Source organism: Rhipicephalus microplus, chromosome 7 (assembly GCF_043290135.1).
Source record: "Rhipicephalus microplus isolate Deutch F79 chromosome 7, USDA_Rmic, whole genome shotgun sequence".
NCBI lineage: Eukaryota > Metazoa > Arthropoda > Arachnida > Ixodida > Ixodidae > Rhipicephalus > Rhipicephalus microplus.
Window position 1 is genome coordinate 10,934,148 of NC_134706.1, and position 24,313 is coordinate 10,958,460.

The window sequence follows — 24,313 nt, forward strand, 5'->3', positions numbered from 1 at the left end:
AGGCGACGTCCAAACTACTGTACGTGTCTCCTTCAAGGCCCTCAAGATCATTTTTTTCTCATGGCGAGATTCTATCGTTCCTTTCCTACCGTCTTTCGTATTGAGCCACGTAACGCGGACCAGTCATGTCAGTTTACGTGACCTACACGCTACGTTTTATATTTTTCATGCGCGAGGTCCAACGTACAGCATACCGAATATTCAGAAAACACTTCGCAACAATTAGGTCACGATATCGTCAAAGCAAATAGCCGACAGCCATGACGCCGAAAGTTACTGAGAAGAGTAGTTTATGAACCGCTGCTATCTATGCGATGATTCCCGAGTGATTTAAAATTGCACCAGATTTTCATCACTTAAGATGAATCTCTGGCTGACGTATCGATCTCTAGGATTGCAGAGAAAATGGTCGGAAGAAGAAGATGATGATGATGGTAGGCGATGACGCTACATCCACGATATACGCTCAACTACTGAATTTATACAATGACGCCAATACACCGCGCAAGTTTGGTTCAAATGAAAAATCCTAGTTGAGACAGCTACTCGCTGTCTCAACCAGGTGGTCAAAATTTCCGAAGCCTACACTACGGCATCACTCATAATAACATCGCGGTCTTGATACGCATATTATATTGATAATGTTCCGTCCGTAGAAATACTTCCCTGTGAGGGAGATCGAAGAAGGATGAGCAGGTGGCTAGGGACTATCTGACACCCCGAGGACTTTCTGGCGACCTAGGGAATTCTCGGCATTGGTGGCCGAACCAGCGCCGGCCGAACAATCGCCTACATATCTGGGCAACGCTGGCCGAGGTAGCGTGCAGTCGATAGCTCAGGTACTTCAAATCCGAACATTTGAACTCGCATGTGCGGAACTGTTGTCATTGTACTGGTTGCGTATAATGACACTGCAGGTTACACTGCGTTTTCTTAAAGGTAAAAATAATTAGTTTGCATAGTTCACTATATTTTTAGTTAGTTACCGGCGATAGGATTTTTCACGTCGATGAAAAGCAGAAAACATTTCGAGTGACCGAGTTGCACTATTTGTTTCCGAGTCTCACCTGTTGGACGCTTTCGTGTGCATCGCTGTTTGCAGCCACCCTGCGAGTGTTATTGGCCTGTTGCTTTCACGCGAATTTTCGCACTGCAGAAATGGGTGTACTGCGTAAAGACTACATCTTGTGTACTGCGGGAAACCCGCAGTACACAAGATGTTCCGCAAGCACGTACATGACCTTGAGATGAGAAGGTAGTTGTTAAAAGGGGCCTGCAACACTTTCTGATCTTGGGCAGAAAACGCTGCTATATATTTTACCGCAACACGCGGCCTGAACTTCACAATAAATTATCTAAGTCAGCTAAAATTGCTTTCTCTTTCTTTGACAAATGGCGGAAGATGCTCAAAAATCACTCGTAGAAGGATATCCATCAGCCATTCACTGATTTGAACATGGCGCGCTCAGTCATTACAAAAATCGCCGCGGGATGCCGCGACTTATCCACGCGTGGACGCGCAATCACACTAAAAAAGGCACGCTTCGAAAAAAAAAAAGAAAACAGTGCTCCAGGTCACGAGGCACCCAGGACGTCTTTCTTTGCCCCTGCCATCCCTCCCTTCTTAGCTTCCAGCGCTTTCATCGGGATAAAGGAAGAAAGAATGCGCCTGCAGTGCGTGACAAATTATTTTGACTCCGCTCATACTGGATGACTTTTGAAAAAAAATTGCGGCGTTGAATTCCTAAGGCAATGAGTTCTTGTAGTGAATCCATCCGATGGTTACTTGAAAAAGTGTTTCAGGGCCGTTCAAACGCTCTTAGGTTTAGCGCAAGAGCGCTCTCACGCCAGGAAGAGCGGACGGGAGAACGTCGATGTGGTATAGCTCAAGTGGTGTAACCTCAAAGACATCAGCCTACACCACAACGGCACCAAGTGTTGTTTCACCATCTTGCTTTTCTTAAGCTAAACCTGTTCAGGTGTGATTTGGCACAATCGTTTACACGCACAAAACCGTACTCGCCCGCACGAAACGCTTACAGGTGCTCACTTTGAATGCGGGTATTCACTGGCAAGCGGCGAGGCGTGAGGAAACAGACGATATGTATTTTCAGCAGTTTTTTTTTATCTCGCTCTGGTGCTCGTCCATGATAAGCTTCTTCTCTGCTTTGTTGTTTGTTTGTTGCAAGGCAACGCTACGATGCCTCCGTCAACCAGGCCCATAGACGGGAAGGGAGGGCGATGTAGGGGCCAGTCTTTTTTTCTTTTCCGAAAATTCAGATGAAGTTGCGTGTTTTACCAAGGACCATAATAAAAAATGGTATTTTCATGCCTTCAACAAGTCTCCCCCGCCCCCCCCCCCGCAATCTCCCGAAACATACCCCTGGCTACGGCCCTGCCAACAACGCAATCCCTCCAAGTCACTCTTATAGTATAGGCGGACAATTTTTTTTTGTATTCGTCTAGCACTAGCAAACTGCTTGCGCTCGCTGAATCTCGGATAATGGCACATGACTGCAGCAACCTTGTAAGCAACGAGGACCTTTGCAAGTTTCTACCTTTGTCGAGGTGATTTCTTGGTGAGGACTGCAACGCCATCAATTTATATCGATTCCTGTTTTTGGTGGCTCACAGGAGTGTGTGGGTCATAGTTGAAAGAGATAGTCTTCCATTTCATCCAGAAGTACTCAGTGATGCGCTTCCTATACGGACCGCTTCCGTTCGAACCAAGTATCCTGACAAGTCGACGCTTTAAAATCTCACCCTCCAAAACTTTAATGGAAACTTGATTGTCCCGACCTAGGCGTGTGGTACGCTACAGCGAGAAAAAAAAACTTTATGGCGTTTTTTCTTTGTTCTTCTGGCGCAAACACGCCATTAGATTATGTTTCGGAACAGACTGTAGAGTTCTTCAAAGCATTTCTATCCTTCCTTGGCATGGACCCACATTTTGGTGCCTTACAACTGAGTGTGGTTTTAAAATTCAGCAGATGGAATTTTGTTGTTTATATTATCCATTAGTGTCTGTCTTTTTTTTTCTAAAATGAATGAAATTATAATTTTGAAGGAACACTCCATAATTCAAAACTCGGCGTTAACTCAAGTTGCGCACGCTATCGTAGTGAGTGCCTTTCACTGAGCGCACAACACGAACAGAAAGCCCTCGGTTCCTGCTTGTGTGCGCGCCAAACTACTCAGAAACACACTCATCAGCGCACACTGTCAACCACGAAAGTCTGGGTGAGCCCCTTTCAGTTGAGTTGACATAGTTGGAACATTATCCTACAGACACGGGATAATGTGGACGCAACCGGAGTGGCCAAAACAAGTGACCGTGGTGGGAAAGAAGGCCGGATCAAAGAAGCCGGAAACGGAAGTGCCGGGAATGATGCACAGCACCCTCGCCGAGATCCGCTTCCACGCTTTTGTATTCCGCACCTCGTTCGGTTATTCTACTCATGTGCTTTGTGGCCGAGCGAACTCCTTCATGGTAGTATACCGCGCTTTGCTCCTTCTATAACTTGCGGTCTTCCCGAAAAACAACGAAGAAACAGCGAGTGGAAATAAAGCAGTTGTAAAAAGCATGCACACCGTGGCGTGGTGGTTAGCGCTGCTGATTGACAGCTCGTGGGTTCGACACCCCGAGACAGGATCTTTCCTTTTAGATTTTCTTTTCTTTGCAATCTGTTAATGTACATATCTTACAACGTCATATCCGTGATGGAAATACGTTAGCGAAGCCGTGGTGGACCACGGAATAAGAAATTTTTGTGTGAAAACGTGGAGGACACTTGAGCATCCCTTCGAGAGTAGACTAATAGTGCCACGTGTGCATCGTATTCTCAATTCCTAGCCTCGCTCCGGCTTAAGGTGCATGCCTCAACCACGCCGTAACTTCAAAGAACGAATGACTGCATGCGTAACGTTGGCCGTTTCAAAGCGTAATTGAATGCATGTTGTAAGCCCACTTGTTAATTGCCAGCTACGTTGTAATTGTTCCTTTTGCGAATAAGCGAAGAGCCCACTACGCGTCCGTATAGGGCAACACGCGAACCTACGCAGCCGCTCTTTCATATCCCCCATCCCTCTCCCATGCGCAGGGTAGCAAACCGGCTGCCCACAGGCTGGAAACCTCCCTGCCGTTCTTTTCCTCCCATTTTCCTACGCAGCTGCTCACTTCGTTTTGCAGCTGATGATAATTACATACGTCCGAACGCTTTGTAAAGGGGCGGGCCTTTGAAACGCCCGATTGTTGCGCAATTCTCGTGTTTGAACGCGTGGAAAAATTCCACGTTTCTGCTGCGCACTATTACATGTGTTAAGCAGACTTGTTTTATAACATGACATTCATATAGTATTTTTTGAAGCAGTTTCAAGCAATAACGCAGCTCCTTTAGTATAGAACACCTTCTTGTCCCGCATACGGCCTGGATTGTCACTTCTAGCTATAAATTTTTATTATTTATTTATTTATTTATTTATTTATTTATTTATTTGCAACTTTCTCAATTTTTCGACCGCAGACAATATGAATATTAATGATATCGCACTAATACTTGCATTTCTCTTCGTATGACATACAAAACTAATGCTCTAAAACTTTGCGGTATCGACAATTGGTGAATCTATTGGATACGTTGTATGCAGGCGTCATGAATCGATCGCTTCGATCGTAGTAAAAGACCTTCATCTCTTGGTGACCTTCTTGCGTTGGCGGATATAGTACGCAAACTTACGCAACACCCGAATTCAACATGGCAGCGGGAGATCCACTAAAAATAGAAAAAAAAAACGTGGTTCATCCCCATTTTGTAGGAATCGGTGCAACACAAAAATGAAAAGTGCCCTCGCAGAGGTAGTTGAGCACTCATTGTGCACTGTTTCGCCACAAGGGCGAAGGGATTAGTTCTGCTTCAGTCGCTCTAAGAACGCGAAGAACGGCAAGCAGCTAAAAACTCGGAGCGCACACTTTTCAATGAGAAAACACGCACAGGACTAGCGCGAACAAACAACCGTCTAAGCTCGAGGCTTAGAGCACATTGCTCAAACAGAAAGAAAGGCGTACGGCATGAAAGCACAGGTATAGACCTTGAGGAGCGCGAACAATGGTCCCGATTCTTACTTCTTCGTGTGTAAGCAGCACGCTCGTTTTGTAAACGCGGCCGCGGCAGCGAGCGAAGTGACATCCGTGCTCTCTTTCACTACTGTAACTTCAAATCAATGTCGTGGTGGAAGCACTAGACGTATACAGAGTGCGCGAATCCGGATGTAAACGCGCGCGCTACTCAGCTGTACGACGCTAGATAACATCTATACGCACATTGACCATGCCGTGTGGAGGCATGCGAGCACATCGACGTGTGGGGTGAGGCCCAGAGCATGTTTGTCGTGCCATATCGCTACCGATGACGAAAACGCCACGAAGTGTAGAGCTCTGAGGACTGCCAACGGCACATGGTGTATATAAATGACTTGCCGTTAGCGTCGTGGAGAAAGGTCGCTCGGCTGTTTACTGGTAAGCGTCGCGCATTGAGGAGTGCGAGTGCACTGGTTCGTCACCCTATTAGAGAATTTATACTTTCCTCTCTCTCTCTCTGTCATCTTTATGCCCCCTTCTTATTCCCCCAGCGTAGAGTAGCAAACTGGTCATGTGCCTGGTTAACCTCCCTGCCTTCCCTCTTGTTGTTTATCTCTCTCTCCCCGTTTTTTTTTCTTTACGAGCTTTTAGCAAGTATTTTACAACGCCATATCCGTAACGGAAATGCGTCACGGAGTCATGGTGTCCATAATGTTTCCCACAATACTAACTAGAGGGACCTCTGGCGCTAGTGTCTATGGGAGTTGCAACACACGGTGCTTCAGCGAGCATGGGAATGATGGGTAGTACACACATTTGTCTAATTTTCATACTCCTGGCCTGCTTCTGACTCCGCGTGTGTTCGTGTGGCTTGAAGCTGTTTTTTCACGAAAACATAAATTAGCCAATGACCACCGCTTGCGCTTCAAAACCTCATTTTTTAAGCTTACTATGTTGAATCAAGTCCCTAAGTTCAAAAGGGTTTGTTATTTCTTTCAAAACAAAACCGTAACCAGTAATAAACAAAGCCGCAAGTACGATTCGCCGCCCACAAGTACGAAGACTAGGCAAATGTGCGTACTACCCATCATTCTCATGGTCGCTGAACGATCGCAGCGCCAGATTGCCCTCTAGTTAATTTTGGGAAACTCTATAATGGTGTCCCCCGCCACAAAACACTTTCGTGTTAAAAGGAGTGCCTTTGCGGGACCGAGTGCCTTAGTGAGATTTCAAAGTGCCTTCGCGTGATCGTTGCGGGACTGAGAAAGCACCCTCCTCCCAAATCTTGTCGGGTTATTCTTCACCGTGAGGGTAGTAGAGGGGGTGATTTCTCGGCATTTCACGGTATACTGCATCCCCCTCCCCCAAGAAGAACGCTTATATTGCTGCCTCTATTCAGTATCTCAGTACTTACCCTCCCCCTGTCCCGCGTCTGCGGTCATGCCAGACAGCCAACAAATAAAAAAAAGTTGCGAGTTTTGTTTCATGACTGCGCTGAGCCGCACGAGCCTTGAAACAGCGACACTGGACGATTTCGAAGACTAATCTGGTCACTTCTGTAGGATTTACATAGGTGATGCAGGTTGTTTCTGGGTTATTTCCGGATTAATTCTCAGCGCAGAGAGGTTCGAGTTAAAGCACAGACAGTCATAGACGCGACACGGGCACGGCATCGTTGGCGTAGGCCCTCCATCGCTTCGGCGTTTTCCCGAAGCCACCATTGTCCTTTCACGTTCGTTAGTATTGTTTCGTCGTGCGTACTCGAAGCCATAGGTTCGCAGTCGTCACATCGCAGCCATTTATTAGGCCAAGTCTTGCTTTACTCGCTTTTAGTGAACCAGTGATCATTAGCGCGAATAGCCCAATTCCTGTTGCACATAACTGTTTATGACAATGATAGCTCTTTGTATCAAACCACACAAAAACAGCTAGCCTAAACAGCGTCGTTGTTTAAAGTTCTCACCTCAAATAGAACTTGTGTGACGCCAACGGGACGGCTTTAAGCTCTCCCATAGTAGAGTACCAAGTACTCTGAATCGTTACCCACTCTTTCTAGTCAAAAGCCGGCGATAGCATCAGAGCTCAGGTAGCAGAAAACGCGTTGTCGGCAAACGCTACAGCAACGGCCCAGCATTCATGTGGTGCTTCATAAAGCAACGCAAAATAATACGTATCATAAAGAAACTGGCGGAGCGAAGAGACAGGCTGGCCTAAGTGGCCGGAGACATTATACAGGTGCCTGACCATGCATGCCGGCGCTAAATCAAGAGATTACGGTCGGCGATCGACGCGCGCTTGAGCGCGCAAAATGCGAGATTACCGAGCTTAATCATGTTAGTGCGTCACAAATCTACAGCAAACAACTCGCAGCGAATATGTATCGCGCTGTGCTATCAGTGGCTAAAATTTTAGTGAGGCTGCGCAAAATTATAGGGTGAATCGCTAATACTGAAACGAAACGAAAGGAGTGATCAAGTGTGCTTACTCTCGAAAGCAACAACGGTGGTTTTCATTTAAAGAATCAGTAGTCATATTCATTGCCAGCGCATTTTATGTTCACTACAAGACAGACACCTGTTCCGCTGATCTTCTCTTAACCTTGCCTTACCACACTCACATGTTTTGTAAAGTCATCAGAAGGAGGAAGAAGAGGAAGGACAGGCAGGAAGGTCAGCCAGGCGCACGCCTGGCTATCTTATGTTGGGGGCAGAAGACTAAGCGATTAAAATATAGATAGAAAGAAGCGAATATACAAAAAAGATACACAACCTAACTATTGCATGTCCCGCGTGAGCTCATATACTAAATGTCAGTTTAAACTTCATTTGTGATGTACTATTTTTAAAATCATTTTCGAGTTGTTTTCTTCTTCACTGAATTCTGTGTACTTGTCACGTTTTTTTTCGTAATCATGGGCAAGAATGTATACTCTTTTGTTCTTAGGCTTACGTGCGTCTGTTTCTGCATGCTGTCACTGCACGCTGCTGACCTGTAATCATCTGAGAAGCTTATTCAAGCTCACAAAAGTTTTTTCTTACCCCACCCTGTACTTTTGAAGTGATGATAGGTAGATAGATAGATAGATAGATAGATAGATAGATAGATAGATAGATAGATAGATAGATAGATAGATAGATAGATAGATAGATAGATAGATAGATAGATAGATAGATAGATAGATAGATAGATAGATAGATAGATAGATAGATAGATAGATAGATAGATAGATAGATAGAGAGATAGATAGATAGATAGATAGATAGATAGATAGATAGATAGATAGATAGATAGATAGATAGATAGATAGATAGATAGATAGATAGATAGATAGATAGATAGATAGATAGATAGATAGATAGATAGATAGATAGATAGATAGATAGATAGATGTGGACTTCCGAGCTGTGGGTATGTTGCATATCATTCTCTAACTGTAATTACTACATCTCATATATGCCCGCTGCACTACATGCCCTGTTTGCTCTCAATCCACACCACAATCTTCACGTAAATATGTCCCCTAAATGCCAAGCATTTCGTAGCACACTAAAGGCACCTATTTTAAGGTGAGCTTGTTGGCAGAATCTTAATTTATTGAACAGCTAGGAAAGATATGATGGCGTAGACTAGGCTCGAACAACACAACACACGCAGCGCTGTCAGCTGAAATTTGTGGGGGCGAAAGACGTATAGAGATTCATACGAAATGGAACCTCCCAACAAAGATTCATACGAAATGGAACCTCCCAACAAACGACACACAATCGAACTCACTGATAACCATGAGGGTTTTAGAAATATATCGGTCTACAACAAGTAAGGCACCGTCACCGATTATGTTTTGTTGTTGTAAACAACCCGCTTAAACAGTGCCACCATCATGCGTTATTGGTTATATAAGAACGAAATGTGGCTGCTTTGGGACCGTGCCGATATGTAATGATGCCTGCAATCCTTGAAGATAATGAGGAAAATGAGAAGTTCAGGGGGTGATTCGCGCAGGTGTTGGTACTTTGCCTTTCGTCCGTTGTCTGGAAAGCAAAATTACATAGAAAATGAGGCAATTATTGGTCGGTTTCTCCTCCTCCCCGCCATCCCTTGCTTCCCTAATCAGTGGATGTATTCAATATTGACGGCAGCTTTCACATGCATGGTCAGGCAATGCAATTATTAGCAAGTTGTTCCTGCGAGAGTTGCTGATACGCCCTAAAGTTAACCTGTCTCCGTCAATTTGCAGTAGATTTATTTTTCACTGTAAGAACGTCGCTTTGGTAAGAGGCAGAAACGATACTTTGTAGTTCCAGAAGCGAAGTAGCCAAAATAGACTGTTGTTTCTTTACTTCTCCCTGCTTAACGAAAAAAAAAAACACGGTCTGACGCTGCTCTAGCCTGCTATTGATACGACAAATGCCTTCGAAACATTTGCCTCTGGTAGCCGAACCCGAGCTTGGGTTCACTTCTAATACGTCTCCAGAGAGTAGTAAGAGCAATACATCGAAGCAGCGAGATCTAAACGCACGCAAACAACTGCGCTTCGCAAGCACTAAAATAGGCACTCGGGGCACGATACCGCTATCAAACGTAGATTAGAAAATCGGCAACAAAACAAGGCACAAAATTTCGTTAACTAACCTGAACGAAAGGTAGGCTCGTCTCGACAGTGATGTCACGTCCCAGCAGCAATCCCTCGAGGTGGTGCTTGAGTATAGTGCCTCCGCCCTCGCAGTAACCCTTAACAAAGGTGGTTGCCAGGCCAGAAGCTCGAATGAATCCAACGTTGGCACTGGCTTGTCCTTGTCCGGAAGAAACGACGTCACTATGGAACTACGCGCCCCTGTATACGCAGCGTAGAATAAAACTGTGATGACAGGCTTCCGCTCACATTGAATGAGCCAAGCAACGTAATCAGCAGAGTTCCGAAGAGAATCTGCACGAAAGGGAAAGGTAAGCTCGGGTCGGCAGCGGCGTCATGCCCTAGCAGGAGTTGTCATCGTGCTTTGCATTCAAAATATGCTGAACCAACACGCCCAGTCCACCATTCTTACATCGATAAGTTCACAATATGCTTCGTTGCACAGCGCTTTGGCTTTCCGGCAAAGCTGACTTTTAAAACAGCAGTGTTGACCGGTCGCGAGGCCGAGTGGAGTAGCCGCCATCAGTGCAACTCGAGTTGCCTAGTCTGGATATCTGGCACATTTTCATAGGGAGCTGCCATTCACACAAGATTGATTGATTGACTCTTGGGGTTTAACGTGCGAAAACCACCTAGCGCCGCAACTTAAACGCCCAGTGGCCTCGTCGGCAAGCGGTAGGAACATACAACAGGGGGGAGACTACAAAACAAAAACTGAATATAGATAATCGCGAAACATGGCAGACAATGAAAAACAAAACGAAAAACAAATATTGTCACGTGGTCGTGACGTCTACGATCGCATTAGTGAGCGTGTTTAAAGCGAAATTTTATTTGGGCGAACTTGTGCCTGCAAAATGAAAGGAGCAACGTACAAGCAGTGAAAGCTGTACACTGATATCAGCGAGAACAGCCTCCACCGTCGATCATGACCAGAAGGTGACATCATGCGATGACGTCATCACGAGGCACGTTATGTGAGGGTGGGGACGGCGTAATAAAATCTGTCCAGTTGTGAGGTCTTGATGACATAATAATAATAATAATAATAATAATAATAATAATAATAATAATAATAATAATAATAATAATAATAATAATAATAATAATAATAATAATAATAATAATAATATGTGTGGTTCTACGTCTCGAAACCACCATATGATCATGAGAGCCACCGTAGTGGAGGGCCCCGAAAGCCTCCGGTTTCTTAACATGCCCCTTAATCTAAGCACAAAGGTCACAAGCATTTTCGCCTTCACCCAAAATGCAGCCTCCACGGCCGTGATTCACTGCCGTGACCTGCGGGTCAGCAGCCGAGTGCCTCAGTCAGTAAGTAAACCACGGCTGCCATTGGCCCATTGCTGAGAATACGCATGTTCGGATCAGTGCGCTTCTTTCCGCCGTTTCTGCGTTAATATATTCATGCACGTTCTGTACTCTACGTCGCCGGCTCATTGGCGCGGCCAGTGTTGCTGATTCATGAACCGATTCGCTCAGCTTTATGCTCTACTCGACGTAAACAAGCTGCTGCTCCGCTGCTACCACACGGAGGCGTTTGCATCGTCCTAAAGAGCTGTTAAGTAGCGCGAACTTCAGGGCAAGAAACACGACAAAACGACACACAAGTGCTTTCTCTTGTGTCTCGTCCCTGAAGTTAGCACAACTTAACAGTTAAATAGAGTACCAACAAGCCTATAAGAAGCACCTTGCTAAGTTAAAGTCCTAGAGGGACACGAAACGTCTTTCTTGCACTTCCAACTTTTGAAAGCAGACGACACGGCTCGGGCGAGACTGAACCTATAGCATTCCACCTATCAACTCGCATGACATCACGACTAGCTGTATACTGCTTAAGTTCTTTAAGATAAGTAGGGCGAAAAAACACGGCTAAAACAAGAAAACCCGAAGAAAGGACGCTGGCATGTGAGCACGCTTTTACGTGAGTACACATATAGCGTTCTTAGTGGCAAAGATGGCTTCCTGGCATTGAGCATGAACACGTGCGGGTGCATGCACTCCACAGTTTGAAAAGGTCGCATTTGTGGATAAGATTAAGAATGAACAAGCGCCCATAATCAATGAGGCTGCTCAGATCGTGCGAGAAAAGAGCGGATGCACACCAGTGGCGGCACTTTCTGGCTGAGTGTTCTGCTTCGTTGAATGCGGAGCATTGCGCAAAGGGTCACTGTGATCATTACCATTTTTTAAATGCAAAGGAGCTCTTTGACACACGTGTGTAACGCCATACGTACGTGCGTCCGAACGATTACGCCGCAACGCGTTTTCTTCGCCGCAGGTGTTGGAGCAGTGCCAAGTCACGCCACAGCATCGCGTTGACGTCACGCTCCACTCACACGCTTTCCTCGCAGGTGCTTGCTGACGTCACTCTCTCCCTCACCAGCTGCATGCTCGCCGCAGCTGCCGCCTCTTCGTCTTCCGCCCACTCGCAACACACTTCTCTCTCGCTTCACCCTCTCCACCGCCCGCGACGCTCGACCGCACGTCGAGTGGAAACACTCTTACAGCTCATTTATCTGCAATGAAACTTACACGAGACCCAACCCGCCTACTTTTCGTTTCAAACAAATCTTTACTAGTGTAAACGCTACACCGAGTTTCGCTTCACGCCGTTGTTCAAGCACCCGCATCAACGCCTGTTTCGACCGGGTCAACGCCTTGTGCACCGCTGCTGCTTCTCATCCCATTAGGGTTCCCTTGGGAGAGATAATTTTTGGTGGTTGCTTACCATTGCATTTTCTAAATGCGAATCCGGCGTCAGTGGTTCCGTCGACACCCCCACTGCGCATGCTCGCGTCCTGTGCCAAGTGTGCGGGCGGCTTTTTTCTTTCACTTCTTTGTTATCCCGTTCTTTTTTTCTGAACTGTTCACACAAGTACCTAATAGAGACTTTTATGTCAATAAAAAATCAGTTAGACACCACTTGTCCTGTGTGTTTTTTTTTCGGGGCCATGTTTTTTGTTTCACTCATCATAAGTATACACGACCAACTAGCCAAGTCAGCTACTTTATATTAACTGCTCCACAGAACTGCCTAGTTTAGCTGCAAAATGCACAACGTCCCCCAATCCCAACCGACAGAGAAAGAAAAAGACAACATGCGCTGATGCATCTACCGCGTAATAATAGCCGCCTTTCAACAGCGGCCCTGCGCAGCGGTTCTGTATGACTACTTCGTCGCTCCGCTTATCATAACGTTGCTTTATTGTCCCTCGCGATACGCAGCGCTACATCGACGTCACGGTCGGTGGGAGATCTGAGATGTCGCTTCAAATGTCACTGCCGAAAGCCCCGATTTTCACCCGTACGCTGTTGGGAGAACGCAGCTGGGCTTCCCCTGAGCGACGCCATCATCCTCGAGAAATCTCTTGAGCTCGTGCTAACCCTCAGTGAAAGAAAAGGAGCTCGGCCATTGCACGACCTGAAAGCCAATCATAAACCGCTGAATTCACTTCTTTTCTTTTGCTCTACAGATTGATCCGGTGGCATTTTTCTTTTACCGTTGAGCAGTTTTACATTTATTCTTAGCTTTTGCGTAAGCATCTTCAAAGCATCGTCCGCCCTGGTGGAGCAGTGGTTATGATACTCGGCTGCTGATCAGAATGTCCCGGTTTCGGTCCAGGCAGTCGCGTTTTGAAGGAGGCGAAATGGTAAATGAAGGCCCTTGTACCCTGTTATGTCAGCGCACATTAAAGAACACCAGTTGGTCGAAATTTTCGGATCCATCCACTACGGCGCCTCTGATAATGGTATCGTCGTTACGGAACGTAATACATGATATATTATTATTCGTTCAAGCTTCGTACAAATAACGTGCTCAACCAAAGGCGAGATTGTTTTTCAATCTCTAGCTGAAAAAAACAGATTTTCTGAAGTCACAGCAACTATTAATTTCCATAAGAAGACAATTCCCTAAACTAAAAAAAGGGGGGAAAATGTAGCTCTTGTAGCACACGTTCAGCTACGCGTTTTCTTATTAAGTAGACGTAGTGCACTCTTTCACTGACAACTAATACCGTACAAAATATTGCGGTTAAGTTAAAAAATAGTAACACTGTAGGAAAATCTAGTGGCATATTTGTCGATTATTCTTTTAAAAAATCTTATATCATACAAGCATAGATCACTATCTTTTCCACTTCATAGGAACATAGCAAAACAGTCGCGGTTATTGCATGCAATGAATTTTACATTTTCACTACGCTAGTTTGATGATGTACCCTTTAACAAAATGCTACTTTTGTTCTAACAACGTGAGGGAGACATTCAGTAGCTATTGATTTTTTTTTTCGAACTGGCTGCCGAATTTCTGGATCGATGCTCGACTCGTTTACCATGGCATCCCCAGCGGTAAACATCGCTCAACGATGCTTCCTCCGCTCTTAAATCCGATTATAATCCAAACTACCGAAGCGCTATGACGTGCTCTTCTTAGATGCTGATCTGTGCGTGTTAGAAGTTAGGAAAAAGCCATGCAAACCAACGATATATCACTGCAAGCATCAAGTGTGGAGTGTAATTCACAATGTGCTCTACTTCCACGTCATAGCAGCCCCACCGCGGTGGTCCAGTGGCTAAGGTACTCAGCTGCTAACCCGCAGGTCGCGGGATCAAATCTCGGCTGCGGCGGCTGCATTTCCGTTGGAGGCGAAAATGCTGTATGCCCGTGTGCTCAGATTTGGTTGCACGTTATAGAACCCCAGGTGGTAGAAATTTCCGGAGCCCTCCACTACAGCGTCTCTCATAATCATATGGTGGTTTTGGGACGTTAAACCCCACATATCGATCAAATCAATCAATCCACGTCATGGCGATCTTTTTTTTCTTAGATGTTGATCTGTGCGTGTTGAAAGTGAGAAAAAAGCAGTGCAATTCAACGGTATATCACTGCAAGCATCAAGTGTAGAGTGTAATACACGATGTGCCCTTCTTCCACGTCATGGCAATCTTCTTTTATGCCATTCTTATCACGACACTGAATCCTCTTTGTTATTCTAACGTGTACGAATTTCGCTCCTTCCGACCATTTAAACACCAATGCATGAAAGTATAAGCCCCTGGGTGTATGCGCAGTTTTCATCAATGCCCCCAATATGGACTTCGGCAGCCTTCAGCAATACTTTCTGGGAGCGAGTGGACATGCTTTGAAAACAAGAGCACTAACCGTACTTTTCACGCGGCGTTCCTGCGGAAGCGGAGGGCGCGTACATAAAGAAGTTGAGGCGTTGTGACGTGTACGTCGAGTCAAAGGAACCGACAAGCGATTTTTGTCGACCCACTTTTTTGCGGCGCGACATAAAGCTCACCTTTCTCGGTGTTTGTAGCTGCAGTAGTTAATCCCAAAAGCACGTACTTATTTTACAAGCCGCATTTATCAATCCGCATGAACGACTCCAAGCACATTTTTTCCCCTTTACTCCAGCAGCGCTGATAATCAATAGCCATGCCTCCAGCCCTTCTCGCGATTTGTGGGAGCTGCCGTCGTCCTCTTTTTGCAGAAGTAACAATGCCTAACCACATTTTTTTTTGTAGCTTTCGAGAAACTGGAGGAAAAAAATCTTTATTGGGCGAGTAAGTTTGGGTGCTTTACGGACAGTGGGCCACCGCACGGCCATCAGATGGTGCGTATACTATTTTTTTTGAAAATAACAAGCTGTTACAATGAGATGAAGCATTACAAAGCCTTCCGTGTATTTGTACTACCTTAATTTGTACCACGTCGTGGGCGCCTGCACCCAAGGTTGCCTGTGTCATGGGTGGCTTTTCCCGGCGTCGTTACTCTCTCAATATACGAGCCAAGTCAAGTCCCCCAAAACGTCACTATAGGCATATGCATGGCCGTGCTGAGTAGCAGTGCACGTCATTTCTAAGAGGACGTGGCGATATCAAAACTATGTCGCGATAAAATCTTAGCCACCGGGAAACCACGCGCATGGTTGCGTGAACACGCTTAAGAGTTGCTCACAGCGCGCTGACAAGTGTGGGATCATTTCTTCAAGAGAAGGCAGCGCCACTCTAATGCATGCTACTAGCGCACAAGCATCTATACATATGTAGTATTTATGGTCTAATATTTGTTAATATAAAGAAACCAACGCTTCAATACCAATGAAAAAAAAATCGTCGACTACGTACAGCATTCAACAATCACGTGGTCGGGTACATCGCATCGTTTACGTTTTGCCGCCAGAGGTGCCACAGGTCATTTCTAGCGAGTTTTAGTGAAAAAACAAAAATATAAATCCACCTTGCATGAAAAAAAAACAGCGTTGGCTTGAGTCAATCCGACGGACAATCTTTCCATGAGCAGAGACATATCATTTCAAGTTCCAGGCACTGGTCGGTTTCTTTACCACTTAACCACATGTACGCGTTGCAGCGCGTCAGAGCGTGTCTTGTGGACTCGGCGTTGCACCCTCTCCCTAGGGAGAGAGAAATGGGCCTCGGCTAAGAATTCTTCACCTTCTCCCTGTGATGGGAGAGGTGAAGTCTACACCCACGTGTATACCTTGGATGGGGTGAAAGATTCTCAGCCGATGCCCATTTCGCTCTCCAGAGGGAAGGGGCGCTGCAACAAGTCCACACGACACGCTCTGACGCGCTGCAACGCGTACCTGTGGTTAGGTAGAAAAGATACCTTAAACCCGCTTCCGTCATACGGAGAGGATGAAGACAAATGGCATGTAGACTCAGCGCCACATTGCGCGGCGCTAAGTGTACACGTCAGGCGTTGACGCGCTGCAACGCTCACCTAAAGGCCTGACCACACGTACACGTTGGAGCGCGTCCGCGCGTTGCTTTTTGATGTGGCGCCACACCCTCTTCTTATGGAGAGAGAGAGGGTGCGTGGCTTCGCGAAGCTGTGCATCCTGTCTCTCTACAGGGAGAGGGCTTGGCGCTGCGTCAAAGGGACACGCGCTGACGCGCTGCGACGAGTACGTGTGCTCAGGTCTTAATGGTTGAAACAATCGCTATTTAGATGCGTATACACTAATGTTAACTGACTTATGTCTGTGGGAGGTAGTGGCCAGATACTGCACCAGGGTGGCCAATCCTTCTCTGGTGAGGGAGTGCGTTACCGGTGGTGGTCACCGGTGAGGCCGCACCGCAGGCCTCTTAGTGCAGTTCCATCACCACGCAGGCCATTAAAAGGTAACTAACTGGATTCCCAGAGAAGGTAAGCGGGTTAGGGGGAGACAGAAGGTTAGGTGGACAGATGAGATTAAGAAGTTTGCAGGTATAAATTGGCAGCAGCAAGCACACTGCAGGACCAAGTTAACTGGCAGAACATGGGAGAGGCCTTTGCCCTGCAGTGGACGAAGTCAGGCTGATGATGATGATGATGGTGGTGGTGGTGGTGGTGGTGGTGGTGGTGGTGGTGGTGGTGGTGGTGATTATGATGATGGTGATGACGACGACACTAATGTTACGAGGAGGCTGCCATTTTTATTGTACTTTACCACCACAGCACCGTTTAGCATTGTACAGGGGTGTAGTCAGAATTTTGTTTCGGAGAAAGGGCCTTTCAACTATTCTTTATCTACGTTCATGCGTTCATTTGTATGAGCGCGTGTCTTGCCAACGCCAAAGCATCGCCATGTCATCGTGCGGGGTTGTGCGATGGTGTATGCAGCATATACAGTCAGTTCGCAAGCAATTGGCGTTTCTTCGCGGTACGCAGACAAAACCCATAAACGCTTCGCGAGTCTGAGGGCCATCGAGCGGCGTATGGCGGTGAACTGTCGGCTTCGATTGCCTGAAACGGAAAGCAGCGACGGCCTCCGGCACGTTCTTATATAGCCGCACCGATGATAAGGACAGTAGAGTATCGCAATGCAACATTTAAGCAGCGCGTGTGAATTCGTAATTAGATTGCACGCTGTGTTATAGGTAACCCTGCTGGGTTCCGACATTATGCAATGGCGTTAATTCGGAGTAAACTGTTGAAGCAATAGGTAAATGGAGTAAATGAATACTAGCGAATACATGCGCCATTGCCAAGCTACACCTTGAGTCTGCGCATTTCTGTTTCCAGTTACTTTCGAGCTTCTTTGTCGTGAATATTAAAGTTCAGCAAACTAAACATCTCTAACAAAACATCAGACTCTGCTTGGCACGTTCAAGTACAACGTACACGGAGAGTTGTAGAACAAACAACGATGCCTGTGTTGATTGGTGTCGTCACCGCATATAGTGTAAAGGCTTGTGGTCTCTGATTGTTGCGGAGGATTTGTCGATGTCAATATGTTCAGTAAAGTATTTACTTAAAATACAAAATGAACGTTTGTTGTTGAAATTAGCAACTAGAATGGCTTCTAAAGTTACGGACGCCCGCCAGATGTGACAGTCCACTCATAAAAAGTTTTCCCACTCTCCTCAGGAACCCTATGCTTAAGAAGTTTCGGATGCTTTAGAAAAAGATCGCCGGTATACAACATGAGCAATGTAGAGAGCATGCACAAAAAAGTCCTCACTACACATGCATACGAGGGTGTTGCTTATTTTTTTCAAAACACAAGGAGTTTAGGGTTCCCCATTCATTCACCTTGCATATCTTCTGTAGTGTCCTTAAAACTAATACATAATGAAGATAACCAGTAAAAGAATGTAACGCCACATTAGGCCGGATCTGCAGCCAGGTACAATGGGAGTCCCACACTTGGTGTCTCTGAGAGCCGTGCTTTGTTGGAAACGTCGTTGGTTGCCTGAGCGATTCATAACCACAAAACCAACCCGTTTCTTTCAGGCCCCACAGCCAAACAAGGGATACGTTAAAGGGACGGCCGTGACCACGAAGCAAAAGATGCGAGGTGACAGCGCACTCCGTCCGTTTCTATTTGGAAGAAGCCGACACAGCGGTACCACGAAGACTTAACGATTCGACTGGAAGAAAAAACTCTACAAGCAGACTCGAACATGTGGAAATAAAAATTCGAACCACACTCGTTTGGTCATGAATCATTGTTAAGAGGAAGGCGTTGTAAAAGACGAAGCAAAAATCTGTACTTATACGGTTTTGGTCTCTTATCGAGCGGTGGTCAGCGCTGTTCTTCTGGAAGCTGGTCCTCTTGCTGACCGAAAAAAGGCACTTGGCTTTTCGCGCGATCTACGTGCCTTCGTTGCCTGATGAGCGGGCCGTGGTGGAGTTGACAAAAACGAAGCGGGGCGTTTTACGACATCGTTACAATCTAAATGAAAATGATGGTCTTGAACGTACCGCATTTTCTCACTTATTGTGCACATGGCATTTCCGAGAGTAGAACACCGAGCGAGTGTCTTATGCACACGATGATCGGTTACTCTATGTCTCTCTCTCTACGCTATCTCGTCCGTTTAAAAAGTACCTGCTAAATCAGTGGATACAGGAGGCGGATATTATCGTGAGAAACTCGGGACAATGCAACTTTCAAAAACTGCGGAGAGGTGAAGTATCTCGGCAACACATGTAGTCAACCCAGTTGGCACCCTTAAGGGTGCTTTCCACGTCTAAAACCCTACCGCAAGGGTGTTTCTACAAACCGAAACATCCATGCCATGGATGTTTTGAAATACGAAAGCCCCCATGCTATAAGTGTTTTAGTTTGTGAAAACACCCTTATCGTAGGGTGTTAGTTATAGACACGGTAGAGCACCTTTAAGGGTGTAAACTGGTTTAGTGTGAAGGGTGTTTCAGCTCCACTAACATGAAGCTTGAATGGTGAAAGACGCAATGTTTTGGGGGAGATTTATTCGACGATGATGTCTTATCCTGGGTGGTTTGCCCGGTTTTGGGATTACCACCGGGTAATTAAGGAAGCAATGCCAACTAACATCAGCAGCGAAATCATGAACCAATAGCCAGGCAACCAAAGAGACGTGGTCCAGCACGTGCTCGGCATCCTGGAACGCCAGCGGCCGAAAGCAGCGCCCCCACGGGTTTGACGCGAGTATAAGTTGCCGCTATACGGGACCTCCGAGCACGCTATAGAGTCTTGCTTTAAATCCCCTACCTCTTTCCACTTTATGCCAGATCGACAATAAAGTTGTTTCACTCACTCATTCGAAGAGGTGCTATAGTTGTGCCAAACTTGAAGCCTGGCCAGTAGAGAAGAGGGTTTCCGATCCGCTAACATCTTCCGAAAGCGTGGCGTAATGCAGTATACCTCAGGGTATCCCCGTTTACAACCTTATTTTTTTACCATTGTTCATAACACCACTTGAAATAAACAGAGACAGCATAAAGAAATACCGGGACAAAGGCCCCACCGCGGTGGTCTAGTGGCTAAGGTACTCGAATATTGACCCGCAGGGCGCGGGTTCGAATCCCGGCTGCGGCGGCTGCATTTCCGATGGAGGCGGAAATGTTGTAGGCCCGTGTGCTCAGATTTGGGTGCACGTTAAAGAACCCCAGGTGGTCTAAATTTCCGGAGCCCTCCACTACGGCGTCTCTCATAATCATATAGTGGTTTTGGGACGTTAAACCCCACATATCAATCAATCAATACCGGGACAAAGCAAATGAGCATGCTAGTTTTGCCAGATCTCATTTAGAGCTTTATAACGACCTACGATGGATCTCAGAAAACTTGCCCGACTTGAAAAGACAGATGCTTCGGCTAGTTGGTGATTGGTAATCAACATATTCGCACAGCGCAAGACTACGATTAGTTACGACCTAACTACGGAAAAAGAGAAAAGGACAGAGAGAGTGGGCTTTTTCTGTCCTTGTCTCTCCTTCTGTAGTTACGTCGTAACTACTCGTAGTCTTGCACAGTGCAAATATGTTGCCCGACTTGCCCTTCTGATCATTCATGTAGCGTTTGTAATGAGCGCAAGCTCGGAGGACGCTCGAGCGTTGCCTTCGAGAGTAGAACGCGATAGCGTGATCGGACCCCTTGCAACGTTGCCACCATGCAGCCAGGTAGCAAGAAAATGACCCTTAGCGCACATAACACTGGTCGTTTGAAACTACCCTGGAACGTCTACTGAATGAACGGTCGCTAAGTGCACCCACGTATACGTCATAGTTTTTGGCTTTTCATAGTTCGCAAAGTACGGACTACTCGTTTGTAAGGTACAGCATGAGCTTGTCTATAGCTGAACCCTTTGTAATTAGCGGGTAACATTAAACTATTCACTCTATGCGCGATTCACGTGTTTTCTTTTTTTTTTCGCCCGGTGTGATTCCACGTTTCTGCCTGGCAATATTACGCGTGTGAAAGAGGCTCATTCCGCTAAATGACAATCACATAGGTCCATAATGGGGTAAAAGTAACGCAAAAAGACGAAGACAAAAAAATTGAACACCACAAACGCTTGCTCACAACTGAAAGCTTTATTGCTTGAACAACAACCCGTATCGCTTCATTTATATAGTTTTTTGCTTTTATTGTTTTTTTTTACAAAGTTAAAAGCATTCAGTGACGTGGTTCTGTGGTGAAACGTTTGCTTGCTATGCAGACGGCGTGCGTTCAATTGTCGATTCAAATACAAAATTTTATAATTTTTTTTGTTTGCGGCTTTCTAAGTCTTTTGGTCTCGGACATTATTATTTTTCACTCGCAACAAACGACGCTCACCAGCGCTGTAATTTCCGAGAGACGAGCACCTTAACGCTATCGTGTTCAAGAGAACTTTCGAGGGAGAGTAACAAGATTCAGGAATTCTGTCCCACGTTAGGCCGAGCGGAAGCAGCATTTTCGCGCGCGATCCATCGTTACACGGCGAAACAATAAGATTGATAGATCGCAGCCGTATCGTGACGGGACTTCTGCCCCGGCTGCGATCGCTATTGCAAATACTTGAAGCTACGCGAAATATATATGAAGCTATGCTTTTCTCACAAGGAGTCACAATGGCGGCAAGTAAATATTCAGAGAAGAAATTCGCGTCATCCGTCTATAGGTCGGCCTTCCTATCCCGAAAGCGAAGATAAGCGTTTCATCGGCTTATCTTAAAAGCCGTGCATGAAACAAGGGGTGAATACGTTTATTACTTTACTTCCACGAATAAGTTTATCTCGTGTGCTTTTTATGTGAACAGTCTACGATTGGAGCGTCAGAAGCTGTGAGCGATGGGTGTGGGTTGAGAATATTTTTGTATTGCGACGCTGGAACTGGGAAAGTGATGCTTTATGCCCACTGTATCGCTGATCTGGACAATAACACCTAAATTATGATAAGCTTTTGCGAATCTATGCATTACCTTTCGCTAATGTAGTGGAGGTGCGTGGGGTTTTGAGCATACATAACGAAGCTCATTTCTAGTAATAATTACATCGGTTCATCCAATTGATGATTTGAAATGTATGTTTCGATCATTAACAATAAAAAAATGGCAGGAAGTAGAGGAGGCAAGCTTGCTACGAAAAAAAAACTTGTAAAATGGTGGTGTGTGCCGGAGCAATACCACCTGGACCGTTACCCCTTAGGACAAAAAAAAGAAAGTCAGTCAGGCATCGTGCAAGAAAAAAATATCGTCGGGAGAGGTCCCGACGTTCGAGCAGCAGCTGTGAACTTTGATCATAAGGGCATCGTCGCGAGAGCTGCGCGCTGTTTAAAGAGACGTCAGTAGACGACTCGTATACAATCGTACGTGCGGCGTTGTCGAGGCTTACTTTCCCTTGAGACACCACGAAAACCACTTCACTTCTCTGAGCGGTCGTACTCATTTACAGCATCGCTACCCGAAAGATTTAGTAGCCCAATAGTCTTTCTTGGCAAACATTCCAATCTTTTGCTATCGCATTCATGGCTCCACCCATACGGCGAAATTGCGCGCGCGCGCATGTGTGTGTGTGTGTGTGTGTGTGTGTGTGTGTGTGTGTGTGTGTGTGTGTGTGTGTCTTGCTTTGCAAACATCCCAATATCTTGCTATCGCATTCATGGCTCCACCCATACGACAAAATTGCGCGCGCGCGCATGTGTGTGTGTGTGTATGTGTGTGTGTCTTGCTTGGCAAACATCCCAATATTTTGCTATCGCATTCATGGCTCCACCCATACGGCGAAATTGCGCGCGCGCGCGCGCGCGCGTGTGTGTGTGTGTGTGTGTGTGTGTGTGTGTGTGTGTGTGTGTGTGTGTGTGTGTGTGTGTGTGTGTGTGTGTGTGTGTGTGTGTGTGTGTGTGTGTGTGTGTGTGTGTGTGCGGGCGTTTTCTGTTCAACTGCTCTCATGTTACTGCCTGCTTTAGGCGAAATCGGTACGAGTCAAGTTACCATTACATAACCGTGCTTCGCCACCCTTACCACATATGTACACCAGTGTAGTTAACTTCCCTGTCTCGTCTCCCCTTCGCGGTAAACCATTTAACGTTACACGTTACTGTGCAGCGAAGCTACCTTGGTTGTCAGAGGCTCAGTGCTCACAGAAAGTTTTCATTTCAGCCACCGCACGGAAACTTTCCATCTGGCAAGCCCAGCGAAAGGAGAAACCCTTCTTCCTGTGCAGACCCACGAGGATTAAGACTGCCCGCCCGCTTTCCATTCCACCGCGCGGGGCTCAGACACTCGAACCGCGGTGGCCGTGATGGATGGCCTTTTCTGTGTATCCTATCTTCGCCCCGTGACTTCCGCTCGTCCCTAGGTCGCTGCTGCCACCCCGAATGCTGGAACGTCGCCGGCATGTGACGTTCATTTACTTTTCCTGTATGCGCTTTCACTGACGTCCCGGTGTATCGCAGGGCACGAGCCCGTTCTAGAGCGGTGCTATTGTTAACAACGGTGAACACAGCATGAGCGCTAGAAAAAGAGGAAAACGAGCGATGGCGCGTGGAAAGATGATCATGGGCTTCTTGTTGTTGTTGTTGTTGTCGTTGTTGTTGTTGTTGTTGTTGTTGCTGTTGTTGTTGTTGTTGTTGTTGTTGTTGTTGTTGTTGTTGTTGTTGTTGTTGTTGTTGTTGTTGTTGTTGTTGTTGTTGTTGTTGTTGATAGAATACACGACAGCGTTGAGACGCACTGCTCAGACTTCTTAAGGCGTATTTGAATTTTTTCGAAATTTTGAAATTTATTTCTGCAAAAAGTACAAAAGTACAACTTGCCAATGAGATTGGCAGAAAAGCATAAAAGCCTGACAAAGGTGCCTGCCCCTTGTAAACCCAAGCTTCCAACAAAATGACACAATGCTGAGTGTGAAATTAACAGCTAGAGAACAAGGAAATAAGGATGAAGGAGAATTGCCACATGGAAGCCACACGTGTATAAAAAACAAAAACAAACAAAACAAAAAGGTGACCGTAAAGGCAATGACATCAATGAGTTGTTCACGTGACTAACAAATTGAGCACAGTTTGAAAAACTTGGCTGAACGTGAATGTATTTCATTGTTCTTAAACCTGGCTCATCAAGAACGAAGTCTTCGGATTTTACAGCTTATGCGTCTGATGCCGCTGCAACGCGTTTGACAACAAAACATGATAAGGACGCAAGAAGCATGCAAACTCACAGATAAAGAGGTCGTGATAGAGTTGACACTAATGCTATTGGTCGAGGACATCTGACTTACTCTGTCTACAGTAAGGTAGAGATGTGAGCGACATGGCAACGATCTATTTTTGTAAAGGTCAGCGTGATCTGGACGGAGCACAATACGAGAAACACACAGCACG